The following is a 12410-nucleotide window of genomic DNA, read 5'->3' on the forward strand; positions in this document are numbered from 1 at the left end:
CAATGTCAGGTCTGAGTTTGGTAGATAGTTCGCTACCTTTAGACTGCAACCAAGTAATTACTTGCTCATATTTCCTCATGACATCAGGTGAAGGACCATGCGTTACAGAATCTTTAGGTGGCTCTGCTGTTGGCCACTCAATAGCAGTTTTGCATGCAGCCCACAAATCTACCGGGACCACTATATCGAACAGAGTATTCAAATCGATCCACAACACCTTCGAGATCTTGACAAACCGGTCTATCTGCTTATACCATTCTGCAGTTTTTTCCCTCAGCCGAGGAAATCATTCAGAAAAGCAGCCAAATCACCTCTGCTCCATGGCACGTGTACATACCCTCCATTCTGCACTTCTCTCAAAGGGAAATTTCCAGTGGCTTCCGTCCCTCCCCCCTGAGGTGAGGAGGTACCTATTCCGGTCTTAGCGCTTTTCTTTTTGGCCCACCTCTCTTCCCATCTGTCTAATGCTTTCCATGCTCGCATGCCTATTACCAGTTCTCTAATCTGAGCTTTCAACCCAACAGTTCGCTTTTCCTCCAACTCCTTGTCTGTGTAATTTAATCTGCAAGAACCCTGCATCATCTTGGTCTTTGTCAAATCAACATCATAGTTTCATGCCAAATGCCATAGGGCATCATAAGCCCGCTTTGCCTTTCTTGTAATGTCCTTGGCTACAAACAACAATTCATTTGGGTGATATGTCTTGATTCGTTCCAGAGGCAAATTCCCTTCTACCACTCCATCTGTTTCCACCTTCAATCAAACTACATCCAACATTGGCTTTCTTATTGCACCTTGCAGCGCTTTCTGATTTCTTTGCCTTTCTCCATATTCTCTGTCACAACTCTGTGTTCTCCTAGGTATGGCTCCTTCTACCCTCTTTGCTGCTGAATGATCTTCTCTATCCCAGCTCCTACTCCTCCAGTGATTACCTGCACACGCACCTTGCGGCCCACCCAGTATCTTGGAAGGCTCTGCTGTCATTCTTGTTGTATTTAACATAGTTTACCTGGTTGTTAGCTACCATGGATTGTCATGGTGAAATGGAACACTGCGGTCCCCTAGCAACATCCATCTGATTGTAAACTGAAAAGAGGTGGTGGAGGAGTTGCAGTTGGACCTGTAAGCAGATGTGTCCCAACAAACAAGATAGTTATCGCCCTCCCAAATGCATCATCAAAATTAAGAACAAGGATGTACATGTATGGGCAGATTTTTGTTCCCCATTTACCATCATAGACAAGTTTATTTGGGAAGGTTTAGGTGGTAATTTGAATAAATTGCAGCCCACCGATGTTATTCCAGAGGGATATTGTGGTGAAAAGCTTCCTGTGTTAGGTTGTATAGGAACTGAGATGCGTTTTTTAGACAGGAAGATAACAGCAAAATTATTTGTAGTAAAAAAGGGAAGATCTCTTTTAGGATGGAAGGAACAGAGAGCACTCAACATAATATTGAATCCTAATCATCCTCAACAAGTTTTGCTAACCTCACCAAGTACAACTTCCAAATGGGTTAATAAATTTCCAAAATTATTCAGTGAAAAATTAGGGTGTTTGAAAAAATTCAAACACAAAATTATTTTGAAAGTAGATGCTACCCCTAAAGTACATAAAGTAAGAAATGTACCCTTAGTTTTAAGAGAAAAATTTAAAAATGAATTGGTCACATTGTGTAATGAAGATATTATTGAACGTATTGAGGCGTCCGAATGGTTAAGTTCAGTAGTTTTGGCCCGAAAACCTAATGGAAATATTAGGATGTGCATTGATTTGAGAGATGTAAATGACAATATCTGGATAGATCGGTATCCGCTCCCACGAATAAATGAAATGCTAGCTACTATCAAGGGGGGAACATATTTCACCACTTTAGACCTATCTAATGCATACCACCAAATACTATTACACGAAGACTCAAAGCACATCACTTCTTTCATTACTCCAGAAGGAGCTTTTCAGTTTAAGCGCATGCCATTTGGTTTAGCGTCCGCTTCAGCTGTGTTCCAAAGGGTTATGCAATCTATATTAACCGGTCTTAAAAATGCAGTGGCTTTTCAAGATGATGTGTTAGTATGGGGGAGCGATGTAAACAATCATGATTTAATCTTGGAAGAGGTTCTCATCAGACTTTCTGAAGCTGGTCTCACTATTGCATTAGAAAAATGCAAATTCGGAGTCAATGAGGTGGAGTATCTTGGTCATACTTTGTCCAGTGAGGGAGTAAAACCAAAACGTAGTTTGGTTGAAGCCATTGAAAAGGTTCCCGCCCCAAGAGATAGAGATCAACTCATTCTTGGGGTTAGCAGAGTACTACTCGAAATTTGTTCACCATTTTTCAGACAAGGTACAAGAGCTTAGGAACTTGATGAAGAAAGGTGCCAAATTCGAGTGGACTGAAGCTTTTCAACAAAACTTTGATTCTATCAAGAAATGCATCATAAATGCTGTGTCATTAAGGCCATTTGACCCTAATGACCAAACTATCATCACTACTGATGCCAGTAATAATGGGTTAGGTGCAGTACTAATCCAGAGGCACAAGGGACAAGAAAGGGTTGTGGCGTTTGCATCCCGCACACTAAAAGGGGCAGAACACTCTTATTCTACCATTGAGAAAGAAGCTTTAGCATGTTGGTGGGGCATACAATATTTCAGGACATTTGTGTGGGGAACCAAGTTCCAATTACATACTGACCACAAACCTTTGATAGATCTATTCTCCACCAGAGGTGCAAGCAAGGCCACTCCCAGAATAGCTAAATGGTTATACCGTTTGCAAGAATATGCTTTTGATGTGAAATATATTCCAGGTGTAAGGAATGTAAATGCAGATTGCATATCTAGATTACCGTTAGAAAATACATATGAGGAGGAAGATGATGAATGGATGGTTGCTGAAATAAAGGATGTGTGTACGACCATCAGTGAAGTTGAGTGGAAGGAGGCCATGGAGGAAGATGTCGTACTTGGCATGGTTATAAAAGCCTTAAGTTGTGAACAAGGATGGAAGGCACATAAGGATCTAAATTCTTTCAAATTGATATGGTCTGAGTTGAATATGATGGAAGGTATACTTAGGAGAGGTAATAGATTAGTGGTTCCTGAGAGATTAAGAAACAGATTACTAAACATCATGCATGAAGGGCATGGGGGTATGTCAGCTATGAAGAGAAGGAGTAGATTTTTGGTGGCCTGGTATGGATGTGCAAATTGAGCGTTTTGTTCGAGATTGCATGGCTTGTGCGTTTAGCGACAAGACTCATTCTTCTCAAGAAACTTCTATAAGTGCGTCGCCCATGCCTAAAGGTGCATGGGATAAATTAGCCATTGATATATGTGGACCTTTCGATATCTTGAATGCATCAGAGAGATTTGCCATAGTTATGGTAGATTACTTTTCGAAGTGGCCGGAAGTTGCCTTTGTTAAAGAGGTCAAGGCTGCAAGTGTTATTTCATTTTGTGAAGACATTTTCAGAAGAGAAGGTTGCCCCACTGAACTTGTTACAGATAATGGACCCCAATTCATATCAGATGAATTTGAGAGTTTTCTGAGGAAGTGGGGAATCAAGCACACTACCACGCCAGTCTATCATCCGAGGGGAAACGGGTTGGTGGAGCGTTTCAATAGAGTACTGGTTGAATGTATTCAATTGGCATGCAAAAACAAAGAGTTATGGAGGCAGTGTGTCAAGGACATGTTGTGGTCGTACCGCACAACTCCACATTCTGTGACTAGAGAAACGCCTTTTTCCTTACTCAAGGGAAGGATTCCTTGTTCTGTGGCTGTTCCACCTTGGATGAATAGAGCGGGAATATACAATGCAAACTTAGAGGAAATGCGGAACAGAGTAAAAAAATATCAAAAAAATTATTGTGATCGCTTTAATGAAAACATTGTGAAGCCAAAACGTTGTTTCAAGCAAGGAATGTTTGTGAGAGTATTTGTTGGGGACAAGTCAAAAAAGGGTCATTATAAATGGTCTTCTCCCAAAAAGATTATTGTTGTTAAGGGTAACAGTGTTAAGTTGGATGATGGAAATTGGTGGAACACTAGGAAGGTATCACCATGCTCTGACACTGAAATGGTTATGCCTCCAAGTACTCAACAGAATATTGTTGCATGCAGAGTTAATACTGACCTTGTTGGATTACCTGTTGCTAAGGTCAAAACGAATGTAAGACAACGTACAATGCCTGCAAGATATAAAGATTACGTATGTACATAGTTTTATTTTAAAGAGGGGAGATGTGTTGTATTTAACATAGTTTACCTGGTTGTTAGCTACCATGGATTGTCATGGTGAAATGGAACACTGCGGTCCCCTAGCAACATCCATCTGATTGTAAACTGAAAAGAGGTGGTGGAGGAGTTGCAGATGTGTCCCAGGGGTCTGTACCATACTACTAATAAATTCCTGTTCCATCAAGAAGTGTGTGTTACCTGCTTCACAAAAATTCTCTCTTCCCTTGGCAACATTGACTCTCTCACCGGTTGTACCCACATTCGGAGGTCTGACCTAGAATGTGCCAAGATTCCTGTTTGTCTCCTTGCTGACCCACTATCCATTCATGATGGATCTGCAGTAGCAGGTAATGGAGTGCTATAAGCCACCGGTACCTGTCCTAAGGCTGCTCCCATTTGTGTAAGGCTTCCCCCTGATATTGTCTCTTCCATGTCACCAGTGTATTGCTGACTGTCATTCTGTCTATCATCAGGAGTATATATGTGGACTACTGGTCCAATGGTAACTGGTACTGACAAGGCATCTGGTAACTGCGTATTCCCTGCAGACTGGGCTAATTCGTAATTGGGGTATCTCATTACCCCAGACACTCCAGGGATCCTCACCATGGCTATTTGTTTCCTAACTCTTGTTGGCTGTTCTTCTACTCCCACCTGTCCTGCTCCCACTTTCTCCTCTTGCGGTTGCGACCTCTCTGTCTCTGTCTTGGAGTCACAAGGTGGAGGACGTTCTGCCAAGAGCCTATCCAAGAAACTATCATCTGTGTCACTGTCCTCATCTTTCTTGCTCTTTCCCTCTGATTCTCCAGCTAACATTCAAAAAGGATACAAGCGCTCTCCTTCTATCGTGTCCACTCTCCATCGTTTCAGCTGTGCATCCCATCTTGCATCTTGATATGCCTTCATTGCTCTCCTCATATGTCCCTGTGATGTCTCTCGTTTCTTTGCTAATGCAGCTCTCATCCAAGCGTCTAAAGTCTCAAATTGTGTGGGTCGAGGTGGCGGTTTAAGGGCAGCCATCACCCCCCTCAGCTGGTATTATACCTCCATACGAAATGACCCATAACGAGGGAGGCCAATTCCCCTTCCTTCTCTGTGATTTTATGCCAATTCTGAAGCCAAACAATTGTATGCAAACCCACATTCGTTGCCATATAATGCGCGGGGGTATCCTCCGGTGGAGCTTCCTCTCCAACCCAAGTCACCACCCCTCGGTCACCTCTGCACAAATCTCTCAACACCTGAAAACAGCGCATTATGACAAGTAATCGATTTGCAACCCACAATCCAATTGCTGACTACAAACGCAAAGCAACCAGTCCCAGTGCGGCGTTATGCCAACTGACCAATCCCAGCGCAGCGCACCCTGACGTCACTACTCTCTCCTTGCAGCGGCTCACCCGCCTTTACAATTTCGCTTCGTACACTCGCTCACACATTCACTTCTGCAACAAACTGTATAACCCAAGTGACCGGTCCTACCACAGCCACAATAACTTACAGTTACAATAACAAGTAATTGTCTGCCCGCTAAAAGATCGATAGAACACGCACACAAGAACACTCCTCTACTATGACCTCTTGCCTGCGTTGGTATCTTACTCATTGCGATCCACCCCCGGTACCTGGGGTTTCTCACAACAAGTGATTTCCGCACTCACACAAAGTTCCCTGACACAAGTGAACAGTCGATAGAGCTTCACGACTCCCACAACTTACTCAGACAATTACATTACAATACTATCCCGGGATCTTGGACTTCTCTTGAGCCTGTTCACCAAATTCTCTGATCCGCACGTGTTCGAACCAGTACTAATAACCACAATCACTCAACATGCATCCCAACTCCGCTAAACATCATGCAAATAAAACCCACCGCAATCTAACACTTTTTACAAAACCTTCATACTCAGGCCGCCCTTTTCGTTCCACCGCACCATCAACGTCTGCCCGTTTCGCCACTCTTTGCCGATGTTCCATCTGCTGCATCCGACCTCGATTCCTCCTATTCTACCCTATATTTCTTCCTCCCCCTCACTTATTTAGAGGTAAACCATCCTCTGCTACCATTTGATTGCGCTAAATTGTACCCCTATCTTCCTCCTCGCAATTAGCATCCAAGATCTTTTATTTACCTACTAAACAATGGTGGAGGGGAAAAACAGTCATAACACGATGACAATATCATTCCTGAAAGTACCACAGACTCCGACTTTAGGATTGTCAATTTATTATATAAGGCCAAGAATAATAAGATGTATACACATCGTAAAACCATCATATATAGGTACAGGAAAATAAATACAGAGCCGATCCTACGAATATAAGTGATTCAGCACAAAAGGAATAAAATGGTGAGCTCCAAGAGCAGGATACAGCTTAAAATAGAAACGGAGTCCAACTCTCTCTTCATGAGACAATGAATCAAAACTGTCCCTACACTACGCTAAAAGGATTCCCATCTAATGCCCTTCTGTCAGATCCCAAAGGTGTCAGCACGTGTTGACTTCCTGAGAAGTACTCATGTCAAATGGGTTAGGGTGCTTAAGGCTAGGAGCAAGTTCTAACATGCTCCTTTCTCTCCGAAAGCTACCAGAAGTCTGGGGTCTCTGTCCCTGCACATCATATAGTAAAGAATTTGATTCTCAGTTCATCCTAGTAAAACTTTCCATTGCAACTTTTTCTAAATGGGGAGGTTGACACTTCTAAGACTTCTTTATTCGGCGTAGTGACCTTGGTTCTCAGAGCAGCCAGACACGAAAGATACCCTCCCTTCTCACTTCCAACCGTCTTCAAAGCATTCCTTGTATCTTCTCCAATCTGAAATAAATGAGTTGGCATTCCGATACCTGCAGTAGGATGAGAACACTGCTACTTCTTGAAAACAACATGCATTTCATTATTTCTTTCTTGAGAAGCCAAGGAGGTGCAAAAACAAATACAGTCTTGGGCCTAAAAGTCGGGCAAATTAACAAAAACGATTACATTATATGGTTATAAATTGTCCTGCTTTCTGTCAACGCAGGCATGATGATACATACATGATCATATTATAACATGGCACTTCAGTGAATATATGCATAAATCTACCGAGTACCTTTTCAGTGATTATAAAAAACTGCACACCATATATTTGTACCTAGGTGCATGACAACTATAACTATAATGCACCCATACAAAATAGAGTGCTGAAAGCGCTCTATCAATATCAAGGAACAGATGACTGGGCTCAGCTTGCTGTGAGCCCCTTCTTATTTGCAGTTTGAGCCATGTGAACAGCTTTATAAATGTTTTTACTTTCCATTGGTCAAGCGGCGTTGGGCAGAATTTTAATATTGGAGCGTCCCCGGAACGTTTTCAGCACAAATGCAGTAGCATTCGAACATGTGTGAGCAGCGTCATTGAGGAGCATATGAACTGCATCCCTCTGCGTGGACCTAAAGTCACGCAGCATGTCTGCGTGGGAGGCCAAGTGTATGATGGGAGACTTTGCGCACACATCATTGATAATACAAACTAGTGCGAGTCTGCTGACGCGAGTTCTTGTGTGAAAACTTATGTGGGCACACTCGTCAGCGTCAGCCTTTCATGAACATTATTTTTACAGAGGTTGCATGCGTTACTCTGGCGCACCGCTATATTTTGTTTTTGTTGCTTTCAAGTATTCTTTGATGAGATCCCCAAAGGGGTGTGCACGCTACATTAGGGCACCATTTATATGCTCGCTTGACCTGTGTGGCACCAACCTGAAGAAGTAAGTAGGGCAACTCTTACCCCAGCATCTTCTGCAACATATGACATCTCCAGTGATAACATTACAAAGCAAGAGAATTTGTGTGATCTTCTCATTGGCTGTTACTGATCTCCATGAACGGTGAATCTTTGAATTCTTGACTGATGATTTCACCTTTGACTTGCATTTATTATTTTAGTTTGTTTTGTTCACTTGTTCTGTTAATTTAGTATTCTAATGTTGTTTTTTGTGTCCTGCGATACATTCTTCTCCAGTGCTCCTTGCTGCTTAGCCAGGGTGAATGTGATGTCACGAAATGTAGATGTGTGCCTGGTTTAGTGAGTGTAAGTTGGTGAGAGTGGGCTGAGCAGCAGGGAGGCTGCTCCTTGTGGGGCCTAATTTCCATACTTGAAACCAACTGTAACTGTGACTTGATAAACCTTTCTCATAACCTACTTTACTGCCTACTGGATTATCTATATGCAAGGATAATACTTTGAAGTAAGTGGCTGACAATGTTATACGAGGAAAAATACTTTTATTCAGGTCAAACAGTAGTGCCCCCCGACAGCTTCAGGCAACAGACTGAAGCAACGTGCCACTCTCTGGAACACGAACAATACTGTGTTCCAAGAGAGAATGTACATAGTTAAAGTAATACAACAACAAGCAGTAAGTATTGAAGCAAGACATTACTACATTGAGTTTTCCCTTTTTGATTAAAAATTTGTTTTAATACAACCTGTTAGACCCGGGATCCCTGGTTGACTGAGGTAGGTACCTTAGGCCAAATAGGGACCTGCGATTCCATGTCAGGGAAAGGAAGGATACCTTCTTAGATAGCCCCTGCTCACCCCCTTGGTAGCTTGGCATGAGCAGCCAAGCTTATCTCCAAGGCAAATGTGTAAAGTATTTGCAACCACACCCACAGCAACCCAATGATGACACCACAAATAGACTCCACACGAGTTTCATAAAAAAAGAGTATAAATTTATATAAAAAGATATACGATAAGACCACACAATATGAATCCAACATATGCGTATTTGTAATATTCCTCCTGGCTGGTTATTAGGCCAGCCAGCCCTTGTCAGTTCTGGCGATATTAATGAGCACTTCTAAACATTCCACAGCAGTCGTAACACAATGCTATGCAGTTCGTAATGCTAGAATCAGGCACTTTGCAATGTAACAATAATGCAACTCGTAATGATAGAATCAGGCACTTTGCAATGTAAAAATAATGCAATGTAGTATCCACCAGTCAGGAAGTTCAGCAGAAACAATGCAATGCGTAATACGCTAATCAGATAGTTCGTTATGCAGGAACAATGCATTGCATAATATGCTTCCGCACCGATCACGGTGCCTCAGGCAGTCTCTCAGCCACTGGTACTACTCTCCGTCAGCCTCTGTCAACAGTTTCCCCCCACACGGTTATGATGTGAACAAAGAGCACAGCTCCGCACTCAGGCCCCGGTATTGCCACACCTCTGTTTTATGGCAGCAACCCAAGCCTCTAGGGGCTACTCCTCCCCATACACTCCAGATGCGGGTCAGCCTGTTGCTGTCTCACCTCCTCACCTGGGTCAAGACATTCCCCAGATCCTATCGCTTTAAAATCCAGACAGTCAATCCACAACCAGGCAGAGACACACAGAAATGTTAGAGCACAAATATCCAGCCACTTCTAAAAGAGTGGCTTCTAAACACACAATGCAAAAACCACCTTCATAAAAAGTTTTGTTATTACATTGTGAGTTCAGGCACACTAAACTTCACCTCTCCATCTTGAGCCTTTGGGAAGGTAGGCTGGAAAACATATTACACAGCCTTCCCAGTCTATTGTATGGGCAAGATGGCCTTTCAACAGTGAAAAACGAAAATGGGGATTATTTCACTGTCAGGACATGGTACACACTTTAGTACATGTCCTACCTTTCACGTGCACTGCACCCTGCCCAGGGGTACCTTGGACCTACCATAGGGGTGTCGGATGTGCATGGAAACGGAAGAGTAAGGTCTGGCAAGTGGGTGCACTTGTCAGAACAACATGGCAGTTTAACAAACTGCGCGCAGGATTTACAGTGGCAGGCCTGAGTTCCCTTTTTAAGGCTACTTGTGTGGGTGGCACAATTAGTGCTGCAGGCCCACTAGCAGCAGTTGCGTTACCATTCCTGGCACACCTAGTGGACTTTACTAGTACAGCAAACATACCAATCATGGACAACCAATTGCCATTACACTTTACACAGGGAGCACTTGCACTTTGACACTGATCAGCAGTGGCAAAATGCCAAAAGCATCTAAGTTAGTCAAACAAAATAGAGGAGGTAGAGGCACAAAGTCAGGGGTAATCACGCAAAGAAATGCCAGGTCTAACACGTGTCCCCCCCCCAGCCGAAAAGTCAGGGGAACTACCCACCCTCATGGGAGTTCTCATCACTCAGGCGGAAATATCTGGATAGACCATCAGCATTGGCGTGTTCAGTTCCAGGGCGGTGTTCCACCGTGAAGTCCATTTCCTGTAGGGAGATGGACCACCTCAACAGTTTGGGGTTTTCAACGCTCATCTGCATCAACCATCTGAGGGGCCTGTGGTGTGTCTGAACCAGGAAGTGAGTCCCAAACAAGTAGGGCCTCAGCTTCTTCAGCGCCCAGACCACAGCAAAGCTTCCCTTTCAATTGCACTCCACCTCTGTTGCCTGGGGAGCAGCCTCCAGCTAATGAAAGCTACTGGTTGGTCCAAGCCCTTGTCATTCAATTGTGAGAGTACTGCTCCCACACCATGCTCTGAACCATCTGTCTGTACTACAAATTCATCCCCAGCGCCAGCATCTTGGAAACCTCCTCCTTGATGCTGGCCCTGACCATATCAGCTACTCTGTAAAAGTTTCGTTTTACAGTCAGAGTGTTAGAAATGGGGGTCTCTAGTTGGCAAGGGTTTGCACCTTTGTCCAAATAGGGACCCTTCTTCCTAGTCAGGGTTAGGGAGTTACACTCCTAAAATAACCCCTGCTCACCCCCTTGGTAGCTTGGCACGATCAGTCAGGCTTATCTTAGAGGCAGTGTGTAAAGCATTTGCACATAACCAACAGTAACACAGTGTAAGTACTACAAACAGACACCACACGAGTTTAGAAAAATATCCAATATTTTTATATACTTAAGACAAGACCAAAACGATAAAGATCCACAATACAGTACTTAAAAATCTTCAGTTATCAAAATAACCTTGTAAAACAGTTCCGTGATGTCAATAGCTCCGTCCGGGGCTATCACGGTGTTGTGAGCAAACAAATCCAAACAGTTCTGACTGACCGCGGCGTCGCGGGCCAGCTATTGTGTCAGAAAGACCCACAAACAGTACCTTTCAGAAATGCAGGGCGTCGATAACCTCTGGATGAGCTTCCGAAAACACAGCGTCCGCAGGCGTCGGTTCCGGAGGTCGGTGCAGGAGTGGGCCCTCGAAGTCACACGTGTTGCAGATCGAACTTCTCTTTGCTGAAGTCAGGAGCGCAGGCGTCGGCAGGCGTTGGGTGCTGCAGCGGGAAGTACAGCGCTGCGGCGTGCGGTGCCCTTAGGTCGCGGTGCGAGCAGCGGCTCGGTAGCGGTGTCAGATGGCATTGTCGGTGAGACAAGGGTCGCGGTGTGAGATGAAGGCGGTGCTCGTCACGGTGCTGGCAGGTCACGGTGCAGGCAGCTGCGTCGTCGTTGCTGAAGCGCTGTCGTCATCTGACTAATGGAGTCGATGGCACCAGCGTCGGTAGGCCAAGGCTGCGGTGCGGGATGAGGGCGGTGCGTCATGTAACTTTACGAGCGGTGCCCTCGAACTGCGGTGCAAACAGCGGTGTTGATTCCGGCATGGAGCGTCGTCGTTGGGGATACCATGTGGTGGGAGGTAGGATGTCCCTTGGGGATGTCTGGGCAGAGCCTGCCAGGCACACCACATGCACACTGAATCTGGGCCCCTAGTCGGGAGCACTATGCTGGAGTGTAGGCTGTCAAGTGTGGCAGCGCATAGAGGATGGCCATATCTAAGTCGCCCAGGCCACCACCTGGATTGCCATGGTGGGCCGAAGGAAATGCGGTGTGGAAGCCAAGAAGTGCATCTGCCCCCAGCAGATGTTAGAGCAGAGCCCAGTGAGGCTCAGTAGCCCCAATACCTCAGGCTCATCCTCAGTCCTTGTCGCCACGGGGCCTCCAAGGTGTAGGCCAGGTCGCCAGTCACTCTGCCGAAGGTGCTACCATAGTTGTGGGAAAGGCATCCCCAGGCACCACCATCTGGTCACTACTGGTCAGGTGAAAGAGGAATTATGCCCGGGAGCCAGATGGATGGGTGTTAGGGCCTATTTCAGCCACAATTCGGCACGGATTCACCGGAGCTACAATGCCATGCGGTCATCATGGTTGCCAGCTTGGCCATGCCCC

Source organism: Triturus cristatus, chromosome 1_1 (genome assembly GCF_964204655.1).
Source record: "Triturus cristatus chromosome 1_1, aTriCri1.1, whole genome shotgun sequence".
NCBI lineage: Eukaryota > Metazoa > Chordata > Amphibia > Caudata > Salamandridae > Triturus > Triturus cristatus.